Source organism: Porites lutea, chromosome 5, assembly GCF_958299795.1.
Source record: "Porites lutea chromosome 5, jaPorLute2.1, whole genome shotgun sequence".
Classification (NCBI taxonomy): domain Eukaryota; kingdom Metazoa; phylum Cnidaria; class Anthozoa; order Scleractinia; family Poritidae; genus Porites; species Porites lutea.
The window spans coordinates 32,491,542-32,511,972 of NC_133205.1; the positions used below are offsets into that span (position 1 = coordinate 32,491,542).

General features: G+C 39.0%; 1 pseudogene; it reads left to right on the plus strand.

Annotated features, from left to right (window-relative positions):
* The window catches only part of LOC140939144 (E3 ubiquitin-protein ligase rnf213-alpha-like), an 87,616-nt pseudogene that overhangs the window by 16,388 nt on the left and 50,797 nt on the right, over positions 1 to 20,431 (plus strand).

The window sequence follows — 20,431 nt, forward strand, 5'->3', positions numbered from 1 at the left end:
TTAATGGTTCTGATAGTGACAGTGAGGACGACGTTTTCACACTCCTAAGCGAGAAATACGACCTGAGCGAGAAATATGACCGCCCCGAAAATTGCGAGAAACTCGCTTTTCCTAAAGTTAACCCCAAGATATGGGGGAAATTGAACCATTATGTGAAAAAGCAAGACCTCAAGTTGTCTGCTCGTCAGAATATGCTGGTCAAGGTAGGAGCAGTTATTGCTCAATCAGCCCAGAACTTAATGGACTTCAGAACTAAGGGCGCGGCAAACTCGATACTGCTGCCGCGCTTACAAGTCAGATTGATGTTATCGCGCTGTTGGGACATACAAATTATGAGCTCTCGTTCCGTCGACGAGAGGCGATCGAGCCCAACTTAAGGAGTACGGCTCTTTATGTTCTTCTCAGACACCAGTCACAACTTTGTTGTTCGGAGACGAACTTCAGGCCCAGCTCACTGCAATTCGGGCCTTAGATCGAATTAGCCACACAGCTGTTAGCCACAACAGCGGTTCCAGCCTTTCCTCTAAGCCTTCTTGGCGCCAGAAACAGGACAAGCGTTTTTTAGGCAAGGGCCAATACCAGCCCAAATGGAAGCAAAAGCCGTGGAAGAAAAAGGAGGAGCTCAGCGAAAAATGAACAAAGACTTTACTTCGAAACTAAACCCGTTGCAGGTAACTGATTTTGTAGGCCTTGTTCCTACTTTAATTGCGTATCTTGTTGCACAAACAAGCTGCTTCAAAAGCGGTAAGCTGGCACAATTTATTCCCGCTTGGCAGATACTGAAATTCTTCAAATGGTATCAGGCCAATATATTGAATTCAGCACCCAGGCTTCTCAGACACATCCTCCACCAGGGAAACGTTTTAGTGGGGAAGAACAAGTTATTATTACTTCTGAGATTTCCAACTTACTTGAGAAAGCAGTAATTGTTGAAACCATTCATGAACCTGGGGAATTCATTTCCTCTGTTTTTGTTCGACGCAAAAAGGATGGGTCTCACCGAATGATTTTGAACTTGAAAAACCTATAATACAATACAACCATTTCAAAGTGGATACCTTGCAAAGTGTTCTGAATTCGATGAGGCCAAAGTGCTTTATGGCCTCAATAGATTTGAAGGACGCTTACTACTGTGTCCTTATTGCACCCTCGCACCAAAAGTGCCTGAAATTTGAAAGGGACGGGAGGCTGTATCTATTTACCTGTTTTCCAAATGGGTTAGCCTTTTGTTCTCGAAAATTTACCAAACTTATGAAGCTAGCCTACGCTATTTTGAGACAGCTTGGACATGTGAACTCCCCTTATATTGATGATTCTTACCTTCAAGGTGGAGATTATCATGAGTGCCTAGCTAATGTTTTAGATACTGTAAAATGTTTCTTGCACTGGGTTTTATTATCCACCCACATAAGTCAATATTTATCCCAACACAGAGGCTAGTCTTCCTGGGATTCATATTGGGCCCAGTCCAGATGAGAATTTATTTGACAAGCGAAAAATGGCTAATGTTAAGTCAATTTGCACAAAGCCCTTGGCTGCATGGTATCTAGTTTTCCAGGGGTCATGTTTGGCCCACTATACTTTGGACAACTTGAAAGGGACAAAATGGAAGCCTTGAAATGCAGCAAAGGTGTTTTTGATGCCTTTATGACAATATCAGACACGGCCCGTCAAGGGTTAGAATGGTGGGTTATGCATGTTGATTCTACAAATAGCTACAATGTCATAAGCCATGGTGAGCCCACCATTGTCCTATTCACACATGTCTCATTCACCGGGTGGGGCTGTTCATTAAATAATATTTCTACAGGTGGAAATTGGACTGCTGAAGAGGCTAACAACCACCTTAATTACCTAGAACTGTTTGGAATATTCCTTGTATTGCAATCTCTTTCATTGACAATAAAGGGACAGTATGTGAAGGTCATGGTAGATAACATAACTGCACTGTGTGATTTAAACCATATGGGTACCAGCAGTTCTGAAAACATAGGCACGTTAAACGTGCATGAGCTATTTTGAATGCTTCAGTGTAACTTTAATGCTTCAGTGTAATCTTACCAAGAGTGATGAATCTACCTTTTTCGTCCTAAATATAGACTGGGTTTTTGTGCGAAATTGGGTATTGCCGTATATAAATGAAAACGCGAAACGCTCAGATGCGTCGATCCTCATGCTATATATTCACTTTTCCCTGCCTTTCCCTGTTACATTTGGTGCAAGTTAAACAGATTATTAAAGTAAAATAAATATCTACTCACCAAACGTTGGTTAGAAGGAAAACTCTAAGGTTTCCTTGGGGTTTCTTAAGCCAAAATGTGACTAATCGAATTCGAGTGGTTAAGAAATACCAGGATTCTTATCATTGTGGTAGATGGTTACATCATCACAATTCACGAGGTTTCCACGTGCGATTCTACTCAGTGAAACAGTCCTTTACTCCAACAACTTATTTCTTCATGTTTTAAAAGCTATTGCTTCTTAAAAGACAAGAGATTTTTTTAAGGCATTGGTTACAAAACGAAACAGGTCTTCATACGTTCAAGTTACTATTATTATTGTGAAAAGCCAATCTGCATGAGATGTACAGTCACACAACTGGCTCGTGAAAGTGTTAGACTTTGCCCCCTTTCGTTGTTCGTACGTGAGGGAATTCGAGTTATCACACGGTAATCTACAGAATTATAAAAATAACTCATGCACACAATTTGCACGTGAAGATGTTGGTCTTTGGCCCTTTTACAATTCGTACGTTAAAAAAAACGCAAATTGTTTACTACAAAATTTTCTCAACGATTTTAAGAAATCACCTCGGCTTCATTACAACATCTGCAATTAAATTATGTTTCATGCCATGTCAAGGTTGATAGCCTAACATTTATTAACTTCCAAGAAAATTATCAAACTGCCGAAATATATTTCTGCTCATATCATGTTACTCCACTCAATAAAACAGTATCTAATTATTGTGTCAACTAGCTTCTTCCAATTGTATTCCCTAACGCTATTGTTTCTACTTAAGTTACTCATCTTTACTAAATAAAATACGTGTCAATAACTATAATGCTTAGTATGCAGGAAGGATGTATCATGTTGTTCACTTATTATTATTTTTTTGTTAAACAGTCTGTTGAACTTTGTAAGCGAGAGAATAATAGTTTTAACAGCTTTAAAAAAAGTAAGCTGCCTTTCAAACTTGTAAAACCACATTTTATAGGCGCATACTTTCAAATTAAAGTCCATATCTAAATATCAATTATTGCTTCACTGGAAGAGCTTTGAAAATATATGATCTTTTATACTCTACCTTGAAGCAGGTGAAACACAACTCATAAATGCGTGCGTTGTACCGTTCGCGATAGCCGAATCGGTCACAAATGTCTTGAAGCAGCATCCACACTAAGATATGAACCCTTAAACAGCTGCATCACTGTTTACAGCGTTTGAATCATGAAGATATTTTATGTAATGCTTCCAAGCACCTGTACCCGTAATAAAAGACGAAAAAATTGTGAAGGATCAAGATGGCGGGCTCAAAGTGCCCTTGTTTGACCTTTACCAATGCCATGTTTAAATAGATGCCAAGATCTCACTGGTTCCTAAGCATCAACTCATAGTACCTTCAACCTTATTGGCTCTTGCAACAAACATCCCAACATACAAAGATACATACGCTCACACCACTGACATATGAGCTATTTTTTCAAAATAGCTAAAAAAGAAGTGACCTAGCAAAAGAAATTTGGCTATGGTGTGCCGAACAAAACAACTGGCTCACAGCTGTCCATGTCCCAGGTGTGGGGAATGTGGAAGCTGATAGACAGTCTAGATTGCCTCACTCCCCACTTGAGTGGACTCTTGTTAACGCTGTTTTTATAGATTGCATCAGTGAACTTAATGTTCTCCCAACTATTGATCTATTTGGATCCACAAAAAACAATGTGTTCCTTATATTTCCCCCCCATTTTCTCTAATATCTAGAGTGCTACAGAAGATTCAACGGGAAAAAGTTCAGGGGGTCATTTTTGTTCCAAAATGGCCAACTCAAACATGGTGGCCAGTGCTGATGCAAATGTTGGCCAACAACCCAATCCTCCTCCCAAGCAGGAAAACACTGCTGACTCTTCCTGGCAACCCAGCAAAGATTCACCCCTATATCCCAAACTGGGACTGTTGATGTGCCACTTGTCCAGAGATCCCTTGAAAGCTAAGGAATTTCGGCGGAAGCTTCAAGCCTTATCATACAGTCTTTAAGTTTCTGACAGCCTGGACTCTTGGAGAGGGCTTAAGCCTCAAATGTTTGTCATGGAAACTCACCATGTTACTTGCCCTCATATCAGGTTAGAGGGTCCAAACACTCAAAGCAGTAACTTTGTCTTCAATGACCTTGCCTGCAACCAAATGTTTATTTACCAATGCACAACCCTTAAAACTACTCGACCAGGTCACCAGCTAAGGCGTATTGAATTTTTAGCATATCAGCCTGATCAGAACTTATGTGTTGTCACACGTCTGCAGACATACATTGATAGAACGTCTTCACTCAGAGGATTCGCTGAACAGTTACTTATTGGCTACCAGAAACCTTACAAGCCGGTGTCAACTAACGCTATTTCCAGATGGATAAAAACTGTTCTAACCAATGCAGGAATTGACCCTGGGGTGTACAAAGCCCACAGTACTAGAGCTACACACAAGAAACAGGTCCCTATTGACACTATCTTGTCTGCCGCTGGCTGGAGCAACATGAACACATCTCAATTTTGTTCAAGCCCATCCCAGACATTGTTAAAATTTTGGTCAAGAACTTTTGAAAGATGGGCATGACTTTTGACTGTTAATAAAACTTAGTTTTGCCTAATAATTTGGCCCTGATGTCTATGCATTTTATATCGTTTGGTTTTGTTGCCAGTACTCCACCGTTTCAGGCTTTATTAAAAATATTGTGTACTCTTACATGTATGTTGATGTTTATACTCATGATCATTACGCTTTAAAGTCTCACGTGACTCCTTAGCGACATTGACCAATGACAAAGTAGAATTGTAAAATTAAACGAGACTTACCTTAAGTTGAAGTTTGATTGAGATTCTATGAAGTCATTGGTCTGGAGCTAAGGAGTCAGGTGTCCTCCCACGTGTGGACTATCCACCATGTGGCTTTGCTACAGTCCTGATCATTCGCCTTCAAAGTGTGAACGCTCTGGTTACGCGCGTATATCTCACCTGTATCCTTAGCTCCAGACCAATGACTTCGTAGAATCTCAATCAAACTTCAACTTAAGATAAGTCTCGTTTAATTTTAGAATTTTGCCATGTTTAGAAACCTTAGTGAAGGATATCCATTTTCAGCAAAATGGCTGCCGCGCGATCACCATGCGGTGGTTTTAAGACCCGCGTTCTACATTTCAAGGTTGAAAATACACCGTCAAAAGACAAAAAATGGAATGAGAAAGTTCAAAAGAATGCTCAGTTTTCTTTTTGTGGAGGAAGGGAAGCTTTTCATCAAGAAATCGTCTTTCGAGGAATTCAACCTTGTTTTCTTCACGGCGGAGCGCATGGTCTGTTTTGAAATGCAACCAAGGCAGCGAAGCTTTTTGCTGAATTTTCAGGTACATTTTGCACTCTATGGCCAAGAAAATTACGTTTTTGAAAGGGAATTTATGTATTTAGAAATATTTCATAGACGTTTCATGCATTTTTTCTTCGGCGCTAAAGAAAAATTACAAAATGCGCCCCGATTTGAGATGGATTTTGTGTTTAATTTGGATATGTGCTCAGCCGATCTTACTTGCATGAACGGATCCACGATCCGGATAGTGTTACGCGAATTGCTTTAAAAGGATGAACTTTTTGGATGTTAAGTAAAAAATTTCAAGAAACGGCTTCTCTGTCTATTGTTTCGAGTTTGTTGGTTCATAAAATTAGTACAAAACACGATCGTTATACTTAAGAAATGGTAAACGTGCAGCGTGCAACCATGGAGTTATGGATGCACGCGGGAGGTTGCTAAGCACGAAAGAAGCGTAAGAGCCGCACGAGGCGATAGCCGAGTGCGACTCTAGCTTCTTGAGTGCTTAGCAAACCTCCCAAGTGCATCCATAACTCCATGGTTGCACAGCTGCAACGTTTACCATTTCTTTTATAACATAATCAAAAGAGAAAAACATTATTTTCCATTTGCCTTCAGTTGAGTCATCGGTTCTAGTTCATGTATGCTGCCATCTGCCCGCGCGTAAACAAATCACGTTCTATGTTTTTCAAAAACTTGCCTTTGAGTTTTTCTTTCGCTGAATCAACCGTTCTCCGTGTTCAGGTAAATTGCAAAAACGTTTTTCGTTGTTATTCTGAATGGCATCTGTCTACTTGCTCTTAATATTAGGGTAAAAACTTTGAGGGAAAACTATGGCTGCAACTATAAACAAAAAGACTCTAAAAACTAAGCTAAAACTAAATAAATGAAATAATTATCAAGCTTATTTATGTGACAATTTTTGAAATAAACGTAAAGTAGAAATGAGAAAATTTGACCGTAATTCCTTAAGGATAAAAGGTAACACTAATTTCAAAAAGAAATTAACTAGCTTTGTATCGAAATCTGTCTGGGGAAATCCAGCTATGAAAGTCAAAGTTGCAACTGAAATTCGCCGACATACAGCCGGCGCTGAAGCTGTTGTTTTTAGACCGTTCTCTGTAGACTGTTATGAATGAACACTGAGGAACAAAATAATACACACAGAATTTATTTTTTGAAAAATTTATTTGAAAACCCAAATGTTTCTGTACTCAAATGAAATTCGCTTATTCCAGCGTAATGTGCGCGTTTAAACTCAACTAAAATTTTTAATCGATGCGATGAAAACTTAACAACAAAGCTGTCTAGAATTTGAGCGTGTTTCCTAAAATATTTGCTTGAATTTAGCATCAGCTTGATCAAAAAGTCAATAACACAATGCTAATTGATAAATTTACATTTCAAATAGAGTTCTCTTCTATAAAAAACACACAAAATGTACCTTAAATCTTCGCTCGCTCGATTTTCCTTCAGCCGATTCTAGCGCGAGGAAAACAGTGATTCATTCATCCAGGGCAAATTTGTCGCTTGATCTTTTGTCTTTTTTTCCTTCAAAACGACAGCTTAGTATTTCCTTCAACTTCCACTTTTCATCTGTGCATTTCATTGGTGTATTTTACCGTCAGGAGAGGAGATTTGTTGAATTTGCCTAAATTTTACCGCGCTAGCTCAGTTTCTTGGCGTGCACCCACGGGTAAATGGTAGTGGCTGACTGACCAATCAGAGCGCGCGATTTACTTGTGTTATGTTATAATACAGCATCCAAGCTCACTTTACACGCATCACTTTTGCGAAGATGTCGGCGAATTTTATACAATTTTCACTTTCAGGTTCAGTTTTTGAACACTTTTCGATACGCAGATAATGAATTTATTCGGAAATATGTTTTGCTGTTAATCCTAGACTTTTCATATGAGAATTTTAAAAGCTTATTTGCGGTATAAGTTTACTCTCTCAGAGGGTCACCGAGGTAGCGTTTTTTAAAGTGGCAACTTCAAGAAGCCGCGCGGTCTTCAATGGATTTCCTAATGTTGCGTTTGGCCCGGCTTGTAAGACAATTTCCTGCTCAGTATTTTGGTAAGCTTCCAGGTTTTAACCTTTCAAAGCTTACTTAGCTTTCGGGAGTTTTTCCCCCGTTTGTCGGCCATTTTTTTAAGCGGGCGCGGGAACGTGAAGTAAAATTGCGTCACGTCGGTTACGAAGTTCGATTGGTCAGTTATCTTTTCTTCTCGTTCCAAATATGGTACTTTCGAAAATGAATAATCATGAGCATCGGACAAGGCAAACATATGAGAGTTACTTGTTTAACCCCGTATGAGCTTCTGTTGTAACTTAAGTTCATCCTCTTTATTTATCTTTTCTTTGTATTGTTTATGATGCATTTTCTCATCTTTTTTTTAATGTTGGGAAAGAAAAAAATAGCTGTCAGGGCCACGTGTTTACTATTATTTTACTTCTTATACTAATAGTGTTAAAATGTCATTTTTGCATACAGTTAATATCAGTGACATGAAGTCCAAGGCATCCAAGGACGTGTCATCCTTTAAAATTTCCGATTTATGTGAACGTAGTGGTGAAAAGCATGTTAAAGTGAAATTCTTTGACTTGCCGCAACGGGTCACAGACATCTTGCTGTCACTCGACAAAGTTCAAGAGAGCTCAACTTTTCAGAAGCTTTGGGCGCAATGTGGCAAAAAAGCCCAAACAGGAAGACTGAATGACGAATCACAAAAGCGAGACCTCAGTATATTAAATGTGATCGACAATGTATGGAAACCAGCTTACGAGGCGTGGAGCAAACTTGTAGCGAGTACCTTAGATGGCTCACTGACACTAACAGGCGTAGACAAGTTCTTTGAAGGCTACAAGAATCGAAAGGAAGAGCTAGTGAAAGAGCTGCGACGCATCTTTATCCTTGGCCAAGACTCGAGCGACACAAGACAGTTAAAAGCAATAGTCGAACAGCGTGTAGCCCAAATTCGCCGGTATCAACAACTTGATCAGTATTTCACCGCGGCAGAGACAATCTGGGATTTTAAGGAGTCAATGGGTTTTACTGGTGATTTCCAGGTTATCGAGGATGTGCGTAATCAAGTAAGTACACGTATCTGAGAAAATTTTAATTAATTTGAATCCATTTGCCAGCCATTATTCGATTTGGTTTTAGTGACATTCCAGAGATTGCCTTGTCACTGGTTTATGACTCATGTACATTGTACGTGGTCATTGGTAATAAGAGTTGAGCATTTTAAAACTGAGATCCAGCTGTCATCATCATCGTTTTAATGCCTGTTTACCATTTACTTAGACGTTCGGGTCATCGTATGGGCAAACGGTAACCAAATTCAGTACTGGTAAAATTTATTTCGGAATTGCGTTTACCATCTAAACAAGTCAGTTCTACAGTGGACTCCCGATAACTCGAACCTTCAAGGGAAATCGAAAAAAGGTTCTATCGGGAGTTCGAAGAAAATAGACGAGGGTAAGGTAAAAAACAGTTTTTACTGCACAGTGCACAATTTCATCACATTTAGTTGTAGAAATGTCAAGTGAAAATTAAAAGATACTTCTAGATTATAAATCAGAACGTAACGAAACAAAGCATAGCCTAAATAGAGCATGCGTTTAACCGTTTTGAGAAGAAAAGCTTCTTCACGTTAGCCTGTGACAATCCACATCAGCCTCCACTAGTAAACTATACTCCTACAACACGTCAATAGGAAATCCAAAATTCAATGTTTCGGACGCCTGTAGACGGATTTTTTCCCGACTTATTGAGGGCTCAGAACATGGTTCGACTTATCGAGGGTAAAATGATATAGAAAATGACCTGAGGGGAACCGAAAATTGGTTCGAGTTAGCGGGAGTTCGAGTTATCGAGGGTAAAATTACAGTGAATGTATGACGGAAATCCAAGGGAAATCGATCTTGGTTCGAGTTAGCGTGAGGTTCGAGTTAGCGAGGGTTCGAGTTATCGGGAGTCGACTGTATTTGAATGGAAATATATAAAAAGACTTTATATTTATTTATTTATATAATGTCATTTTAAGGGATAAAGATATGGAAGTGGAGGTGATCCTCCTTTTATCTTACTGTATAGAGTGTTGCGTTCGGTCATCTTCATTCCCGGTCAAGCCTGAATTTTTTCAGGTTCTACAATCGACTCCTGATAACTCGAACCTTCAAGGGAAATTGAAAAAAGGTTCGAGGTATCGAGAGTTCGAAGAAAATAACCGAGAGTAAGGTAAAAAACAGTTTTTACTGCACAGTGAACATTTTAATCACATTTAATTGTACAAATGTCAAGTGAAAATTAAAAGATACTTTTAGATTACAAATCAGAACGTAACGTAACAAGAGATAGCCTAAATGGAGCATGCGTTTTACTGTTTTGAGAAGAAAAGCTGCTTCACGTTAGCCTGTGACAATCAACATCAGCTTCCACTAGTAAACTATACTCCCACAACACGTCAATAGGAAATCCAAAATTCAATGTTTCGGACGCCAGTATACGGTTTTTGTCCGGACTTTTTAAGGGCTCAAAACATGGTTCGAGTTATCGAGGGTAAAATTATATAGAAAATGACCTGGGGGAAACGAAAATTGATTCGAGTTAGCGGGAGTTCGAGTTATCGAGGGTTCGAGTTACCGAGGGTTCGAGTTATCAGGAGTCGACTGTAGTCTGATGAAGATACGGGATTAGCAGGTTTTGTCGCGGTAATCTATTATTTACTTAAATATCCCACTTGCCCAGTATTGCTATCGTTGTGTTTATAATTGTTGTTTTTCTTGAATCTAGCTGTCAACTGAGTTTAAGCAAAGGCAACTTAACAGCATTGGAAAAGAATTTGCTGATGCTGGCAGAGCCCTAAGGTGTTTAGATGTTGATAAAGCAGGATGTTTCAAAGCAGTGGTAGAAAGCATGCGGCTGGTGGAGTGGCTGCGAAAAACGATCACATGTACGTACTAACATAGATTTATGTGAGTAAACTTAGGGCGATTTTCTTTGACCATGAAGTCACGCATAATCAAAACGAAATCATCAAAAGAAGAAGAATGTAAGTATTCGGTTCGCGTATCGAACACATGCTAAAGAACACGACGCCTAAAGATGTGAATTGATGACCAATTCTGAAAGGTTTGAAACAAATCGCAATTAGTAGTTTTAGACCGTTCTTTAATTTTATTTTATTAGGGCCTTAGTCGGGACAATCTGTACTATCGGAGTAACCTCAGGGAACGCTATCAGAGGTTATATACAACAAATCTGGTTCAATTCTTAAACGGGGTCTAACGACGTGAATTTTCTGGAAACTTGTGTCAATCTTAAAAAAAACAAAGACGTTTGCATGTCTTTAACTGTTACAGACGATTTCTTGAACATTTTGGTATTCAAGCAAGGTTCGATAAACTGTTGTCATCTAGTCGTCTATTTGGTATGAATTTGGTTTCTAGTGTTGTAGGTTTAGGTGCATTGGGGCCCGAATAAGGCGAAGTTTCATACTAAGGATAGTGTATGTTTAAGTGTTCTGAATACTATACAACTATCTTCCGGAGGGCAGGTGAATAGTGTTGAACATATACCAAGACGCGAAGCGTCGAGGTATATATCTAGCGCTGTTCACCGACTCTGAGGGGGTAGTTGTTTTAGTATTTACCAAATCAGTTGGATAAAAATGAAGAAAATAACTTTTTGTTAATTAAAAACGTCACTTGTTAGGAACTTTGTTTACAATTTACAAACATTTTGGGAAAATTGCCAAGTGATTTTTACGACTTTTGTCGCAAATTCGGCATGAAAATAAGTTTATACCTACCAGTAAACAGCGACAAGCCAAAGTTCGTTGCTTTTCTGGTATTTCTTTGTACGACTGCTTCATTTATCGCTCAAATTCCGTCTTCCAAAAATGTCTTGAAACGAGACGCCATCTTTGCTCCGGTCGCAAAACAATAAATAGCCAAGGATATTCCGAGTTACGGGAGCCAATCCAAACGCGCGAAAATTGCTATTCACTGATTTGGTAAATACTAATATGGTCTAATACAGTCGAACACGTCCCATGAGCGACCACCTGAAATTGAAAGATTGAGTAGTCCCTAACCGGAGGTTGTCGCTTACAAGTATTAAATGGCAAGAGTCTTTTCCAGAAGAGGTCCTTAGACATCTACTTTTGGTAAGAATTTGTTACATGCAGGTTCGAAAATGGGATCAGATGTGTAAATTTCTTTGCATACTGTTATTTACGTAGTACATGTAGAAACTGCCAATATAGAGATCACACCATGTGTCAAGTGATAGCCTACAAGTGGTTAATGGAAAATAACAATGGAAAATCATTTTCCATTGTTATTTTTTGTAGTACAAACGGTCACTCTAAAACGTGGTAACGGTCACTAAAGGTTCCAGCTATATGGCTTAGATTTCGATAGGTGGTCGCCTATGGCAGGTGGTTGCATACTAGAGGTGGTCGCTCACGGAGGTTCGACTGAAATAGAACTGTTAGGCTTTACTGTAATTCACAGCTCTCTGTCATCTTTTATACAAATATTTACTAATTTAGAGTGTTTTGAACGTTTGGTATCTTTGTAGCTCCACAGGAGCTTAAAGTTCTTGTGGACCTAGCACTGATCACAGCCGGTGAAAGCGACATGGAAACTGATCGCATATCCAGTCTCCATACAAGCTGCTTGGGATTTGCTCCTTTGATTTTTGACCTCAAAGAAACTGAGGACCACAAGGTTAGCTTTGACCAGCTGATGAAAGCTTGTGATCCAGTCTGGAAAGCTGTCGAGGCGGATAAAACATTGCCAAAGAAGCTGGTAGGAAGAGATACATGTTGATCTTTTGATATTTGCTTTTTTGTCCACATAAGCCTACTCCATCACCTGAACTGGAATCATCCCGTGAGGGAAAAACCTCCACACATCTATGTCGATTAAAGGTAATGAAACTATTTACATCGTCGAGATGTTAAGACCGTCTGGCGCTGAATATCATTTTCTCACAACACAGCTCTCTTTAATTTAAAAGTACTCTCTCTTAAACGATCATGATCGAAATTTGTTTTAATACCACCTACCCTGTTGTTTTTCCTTTTGTTCGTAGAAAGACACTAGTCGGCATCTGGAATGGCTCAAGACTGTTAAGGAATCTCATGGGTCGGTTGCTATGACGTCATTGACACAGGCTAAGACAATCAACAATAACGGTGTGTACCTTGTTGGTTCTCTGCATTCTGTGGAAGGGCCGACGATGCAAAGTAAAAGCCGTCCATGTTTGGAAAATGTTGTTCGGCTCACGGTTCCTTTAAGAGATGAGGAAGGAAACGACGAAAGTAAAATATACTCTCTTGATGACCTGAAAGATTTGCAGAGCAAACTGATGCTGATTGCTGGGAAAGCCGAGAAAGGGAAAGATGACGTGGAAACATTTGTCAAGGTGCGTACAAATATTCTTGCCAGGTTTTAAAAGTTGTGTGTTATTTTCCCGGTTAGTGAAATTTCGTTTATGAATTAGATGTGTTTCTCTGCAACGGCCACCACGTTGTAGAGAGGTTTAAACAAGAGTCAATTTATGGATTTTTTTTGTCCACCGGGACGATAAAAGGTGGCCGTTAGCGCCGGAGGTTCGACTGTACTTACTTGGGAAGGTTGAACTGATTGTAACCAAATGTTAATTGTTAAAATTGTCATACTTAAATTTTTACGCGTTAGTTAAACTTGTCATTCTAGAATCTTGAAGGCGTCATGCGTCTAGCAACAGCGTACATTAACCTTTCCGAGTCTGGTTTTGTTCATCGCATGCACTGGATTCAGGAGTTCCACTGCAGTAAAGATCAACGTGAAGGTGAATCTATATCCGAGGAACTGGCAATTGCAAGCATGGAAATGGAGAATTGTTACTTGAACTGGAAAAAGAAAGTCAGCAACACACGAAAAGAATATCAAGAATTAAATCTCTTTACCACTCAGCAAATGTTGCTCCTCAGGAGAGAAATAGCGATAGCTTGTCGTCGTAGTGACCTACACGTTGGTAATCTCCAGATTTTAACCCTACTGGAAAGTGTTCGTCCCAATGTGGACAGCGAGCACCTGAAAGGGGCAATTCAGCGCGCATTTAAAGACACAAGCCTATTAGACCAAATAAAAAGAATAGAGGATCTTCCCTCCTTTTCTTTGATCCCCCATCAAGAGAAGTTTGATACAAGCACGTCATTGTTTGAGAACAATAACTACGTTGACAGGAGCCCTTCTACAGGAGTCACTTCACCTCACGTTCAGAATACTTCCATCAAAAAAGAGAAGCCAAAAGACGTGTCAAAGATCCAGCGTTTTCTCAACGCAGCAGAAGATGAGGGATACTCGGAGCAAGTGGCGCTATCTGCTTTAGCGAGTTTGGGTGTAGATGCAGAAGAAGATGACTTGCTACTTTGGTGTTTAGAAGAATCTGATGACGCTGACCTGGAGTCTCTTTATGAAGAGGCAATGGCTAACCCTATCATTGTAAGAGAAACTTATCCTCAAGAAGTACTCGATGTTCAAGAAATACAACTTGAGGAAGCGAGGTATGATTCAGTTACAGTAATTTTAACTTTGATTCAGTTTTTCCATCAGAGATACAGTTTACTGTACAACCAAAAGTACGGTAAGTTGTTTGCTTACTAAGTTTATGAAAGTGCCGCTGAGTCTACTCCAGCAGCAAATGGCGCCCAAGAAACGACTTACTAAATTCTGACTAATTATACATCTACAGTATTCATATGACAAATGACGGATCGAAGCGCATTGTTTACGTATCGGTTTAATTTATTATCAACCTCTTGCATTTTACAGGTTATTACCTGTGCTGTATGAAAAATCCATTAGAAATATTCTATATATTTGACGTTTAAAAACTCACTCAATCTGTTGGTGTTTCATGTCATTAAGAGCTCCTCCAAGCCATAAATAATTCAGACAGAAAAACAAAAGAAACTAAATGTCTAATGAGTTGGAAAACAAATGAAAAGCATCCAACCTCTACATCTTTGATTTCTCTTTCTAAACTCATTTTTTGAAGAATATAAAACACATTATTTCATCATATCGAACACCTCAAAGGCGTACTTTATTCATGCTTGAAAAACTTTTGTGGATTAAAGTATTAAAACCGAATTGGTATTCCTTTACTTTACGTAGCATTTGTTATAAAAAAAGTGGTTTAAGTAATCATCCGGGTAAGCTGGAAAGCATTTTCTTTTGTTATGCGGCAATGTGCTTTCCCCACATAGGAATGTTCTCATTTTTACACAGAGAATGCTTAAATCTTCAGAAAGGCCGTGATAAAATGTATTTAATTACGTGATAAAATGTATTTAACCTCCATTTTGGAAAAGGGTGCTTTTTTGTATTAAAAGATTTTGACCAATCGTAAGAGTTGCACACAATAGCCAAGAAAAGTTTACAGTTTTACATGTTCCCGACATATGATTTCTGTGATATTCAGACTGACACGAGATTTTGTTGTATGGAAGAGTAAGGATAAATTTATATACTGCTTTATGAACTTTTCGTAACTTTTGCTGTTTAAACGAATCAGAAGGAGAGTACAGGCAATAGTATTAAAAGGTAGCGTCTTTTTGCATTCCAGCATGTTCAAAGCCGTCGTTGCTTTCTTTCTTTTCGTTGCCGTAACTTAATGCTTGATTAGCGGTTTCAATGCACATCTATAATTCTACCTATAGTGAAGCTTTGAGGCAGTCTGAAAACGCCGTTGAGAAGTCACCCATGCCTGCTGGAAGTATAACTGATGAAGGAGGAGACATAGATGAGGATAACGAAACTGAGATCAGCGAGTACCTTACTCTTGCCCAACTGGGAAGCATCCTAAGAGAATTAGCAGTAAAGGGTAAGACATAATGTCAGCTAATAACATCGCTTTGCTTTTCTTGTGCAATTTTGGTTCGATCACAGATTCATACCATTTAAAAGTATACATTATATTGTTTGGACTTGCAGCGTGAGATCGTGATAGAACATCCTTTAGGTTCTTTACAGTGCCCCTTAGCATGACGTCTTTTAATTTTTGGGCTTAAAACAAATGATAACTGGTTTTCTTTGATGTGACTTCCAATTTCAGGTAAACGAACCAAACCTCGTGTCTTTCCAGCTTTCCTAAAACGAGGAAGACCCAACCTCATGCTTGTTCCTAAAGGTAGGACTAGGTGCAAGGGCCTGGAGACTGTTTGCTTAATAACGTCTTCATATTCCTTAGGGAAATAGTTTATCATCCTCGTCTGGTTATCGTAGTCTAAATATGCCTCTTCAAGAAACGAAACAAATCGTTGTTTTCATTAATGTGTTATGTGCGTGCCCAAGAAGTGCTTATCAACGACACTGGGCCAGGGCTGAGTATGAAACAATGCTCCACTTCGTAATCATCTTGGCTGAAAAAAAGCAATATTTTTTATCGCAAAAGGTCTTTCTCGCAGCTTCATTATGTTTCAATTGGGCTGTTTATGCACGAAACTGTAGTGCAGAAGTAAAGAAATAACGCTCATATTGAAAATTTATTTACACACGTTTGTAGGTGACGTTCTTGCCACTGTCCTTGCACTGTATATGCATGACAAACATCAGCCCTTACCAAGCCACGAGGAAGTGCTTATTTGTACTCCTGAAACTACAGCCGAAGAGGTGAGTGTTTTGCAAGTAGTGCAATGTGTTAACTACTTTCCTTTTTACTCTGTAGATACCCACCATTAAACTAAAAGTAGAACTACAAACGGTCCAGTAATCCAAAGCGTGATGAATACAACACCATTCTGGGCAAGACTTTCTGTAGAAAAATGTAGACACAAGTCAGTAGGTTCCTACTAGAGTACTAGACGCACATTTTCCAGTTGCAATTTACAACTTATTAATCACCAGTAGGTCTCCTCCTACCTATTATATTCACAATTTCCAGCTCCAGTTCAAAAAATGCTAATCATTAATCAATTGTTTGGTCCTTCCTTTTGGGTTAATGAAAGCACCTCAAGCCCTTACAAGGCTTCTGAAGTCAGAAGGTTCTTACTTGGTTCAAGACGCACATTCTTCAGTCCCATTTTATGAAACATTAATCACTAATCAATTACAATTGCCTGGTCTCCGCTGTGTAGCTGATGAAGGCACCTCAAGTCTTAACGAAGTTACTCTAAACGGTAGTTACTTTCTTAGGTACACGACGCTATTTTTCCACCGTAGTTCCCAAAATAAAATACTTTTTAATCAATTTTCTGGTTCTTCCCTTTGGGCTAATGAAAGCACCCCAAGTTTTTAGAAGGGTACTCAGGTAGTATCTAGTTAATAGATGCACATTTTCACTTCTAGACCAGAAAATATTAATCAATTATCAATTGTCTCCTCCTCCCCATCTGGCTATTGAAGGCGCTTCAAGTCTTGACAAGGCTACTTCAGGCAGTAGCTTCCTTGCTACGTAAAGTTGTTAGTAAATAGTTTACCTTAACTATGCACCTATTGAAGCTTCCATCAAAGATGAGGCGTTGCTTCTTTAATTGCATTGAAAATCCTGGGCGTTGCTATCAGCCAGACAAAGTCATTGCGCCACAATCCTTTCCTTTCCCCTCGTTACAAATTTTTTTGGAAACAGCATGAGAAAATCACGGGCTTAACAGAGGGTGAGCGGTGAAGGGGGGGGGGGCAAGGCTTGGGGTACTACATTTTGCTTTGGTTCTTTGACGGATTGTAAGCAAGTGGGTTGTAGGATAATGGTTCTGTTCTCTTCTGTTTGGACCGTACTCTTTTCATTTATTTTATTTTCACATAGAGGTTGCTTTCACTTAGAAAATTTTTAAACTGTCCACAAAGTTTTTATATCAAAAAAATAGAAATTCATAACCATGAATCTTACCAGGCTTTTTTTATGTATTTATTTATTTTCCCTGATCAATGACATAAATCTTAAAAGTAACATTGAAGGAGGAAAGTTATGAATTAATGTACAAATATGATCAGTGATATTTGGATAATAAGGTCAATCCACGGAGAATACACTTGCCTCTTTCCTCTTCTAGAATATTGGCACATTGACCCGCCAGAATTCTGAAGAATGTGACACAAATGATAAATAACCGTCTTTCATTATTGATACACCTGTAACAGGTGACCCTAACCCTTTCCAGAACTTTTAGTTTGAGTTCACCGTTTGCATTCGTTTTAAGACTCTTTAAAAAGGATTTTTATGCGTAATTGTGAATTAATGCAGAGCATGGGGCACATCTACAGTAACTAAAGGCGCTGTTACCAATGATGGTATCTACCGTGAAAAGTGGCATCGCCTTTTTACCAGAGAAAATAGGTGACGCTTTGCAGCACTGGTAAATTGTAACTTCAAACGTTCTTGAGGTGACCAAGGAACATTTAACCTATTTTTTGTTCATTATGCTTTTCGGTTTAGATAGAACTGTTGTGGAGACGAGCAATAGGAGACTTGGAAGGTGGATTTTACTGCCTGGTTCACGCTGACCAGTTGGACTTCTCTGTTAGCAAACAAGCAATTGATAAACTCGGTGTTTTGACACAAGGCCTTGCTGGTAAAATGGGTGAAAGTAAGTAGAGGTTACAAAACAAAAAATCGTTTGCAGTTTATAGTAGTGATCAATATGGGTGCACTTAAAGATAAGCTTTAAGGCTTCAATGCTTTATATGGGTATGAAATGTAATTTTACGTCATCGCCATTTGCAGACTATGGTTTGGTAGTTATGTGTAGCAGTGAAAACGAAGACCGTGCCAACATAGTAGCAGCCCTTGATCAGTATCGTGTGGCTGCTCCACCTTGCCCTTCCTCAAACGATCTTCAGAGCTACTTAAAGAAGCATTTCCGAATCCCTCCTCCACAGTATGGGTACATCAGTAGAAGTAAAATTACATGGGAACCGGCGGGTACCTTGGATCCAGAAAAGTAAGCTTAAAAAATTTATTAAAGGAAATGATCATTTATTTGTGAAGGTTGTATCTGCTAACTAATGCCTTTCTGGTGCTTAGGCTCTGTGTTCGAGTTGTCACTTCGAACAGAGGGGGCTTGGGAAAAACGCTGTACGTTCGTCGTCTGACAGACCAGCTGCAAAACCTGGTGAACAACGACATGGTCGTGTGCCGTGACTCAGGCATATCATTACATGTCACAGTACCACTTCATGGAAATTCTACCGACTCCTCCATGCTTGTAGATTCCCTTTTGCCTCATGCGACAAGGGCAAATGTTCCGCTTTCTCGAGTTTTTCATTTGGATGTGTCTCCTTCGGTAAGACATTAAAATTTATTATTTGTCTCGATTTTAATACTTTGATTTAGGTATATATGTCAGTTTGCAGATATGTGCAGTGGCGAACAATATTTTAGAAAACTCTAGGTGAAAGGGCTTTAGTAAGTGAAGCCCTTAAACTTTTGGAACATTTACGTCCCTACATATAGTTTTCTGGTGAAAACATATTGCTCTAATTTGGCAGTTGATAGAAACACACTTAAAATCAGTAATAGCTGTATGCCAAACGTCAAAGAAAACATCGACTGCCATAGCAAATCCACTGTACAGTCACGCATGAATATGAACGAGTCTCAAAAATTGTGCAACTGCAGAAAACCTTCCGACTGCCCCATAAATGGCCTTTGCCTCAGAAAATCCATTGTATATCCAGCAACCGTAACTACAGGAGACAGCAAACCTGAGACTTACGTTGGACTAACTGAAAACACTTTTAAGACCTGCTCAGCGGACCATAAAGCATTATTTTAACAACCCTAGCAAAAGAACGAGCACCGAGCTAAGTAAGCATGTGTGGAACCTTAAGACAGTAATAACCTGGAAGATTTTCAAGCAGGCTATCACCTTCAAACTCTCTTCCAAATTGTGTAATTTATGTCTATGAGAGAAGTATTTTATTATCTGTAAGCCGCTGTAGCCACTCGTAACACCTGCAACGAGTTTGTAACTTCGTTTAGACACGCTGGTAAATTTCTATTGAAAAATTTCAAGTCCTCTTTGGTTACACAATAGAATTCATAGAAACGGCGTTGTATCCGTAGTAACTACATTTTAAAATTTCAGTTATAATCAGCGTCGTGTTATAATCTACCATTAGGCTATCTTAGTTATCTGAAGAGTGCTACACCATCGTGTAGTAAACTATAATTATAGTAGTAAAATGCCTAATAAAATGTTCAGTTGATAGAACATAGTACTTCTGGTATCCTCGCTTTAGTCCTTCATTGAGCACTCTGAAAGCAGTTCTGCATCAGCTGAAATCCAGTATTACAATATATAAACTATTATTTGACTCATTGTCTTTTTATTTCCCTTCTAAGATGAGGCGTGGATTGGACACTCTCCTTTTTAACTTACTTGTTCTCGGTTTTCTTTGCGACAAAATGGGAAGAGTTTGGAGGAGACGTATGACTGATTTGTATCTCATTGAAATTACTACAGCCTCTCCACTCCCCACAGGATTCAGCAGAGAGGAAGAAGCCGAAAGTCTAGAGGTTGGTAAACTTGTTTTATGTTACAAATATTCTACTGAAAAGTTTAATAAACCTGTTACATATACTAGTGAGTCATTTTTTTTTGGCGCAGACTCCAACTTAGATACTATAACTTTTTGTTTGCTTTTGTTCTTGCTTTTCAGAGTGGGTCTGGTAGATCTTCAAAAAGACCGTTCTATGATCTTCTGCCTACTATAATTTGTTCTACTCCGAGAACTGTTTCCTGTCGTTTAGCAACGACGCGAGGTATTATTATTTGTTTGAAAATAAATTATAGTCTCAGAAGGTCTCAGATTTGTTAGTGTTGTACCTTTCGACAGTATCGCACATTCTTCGAGT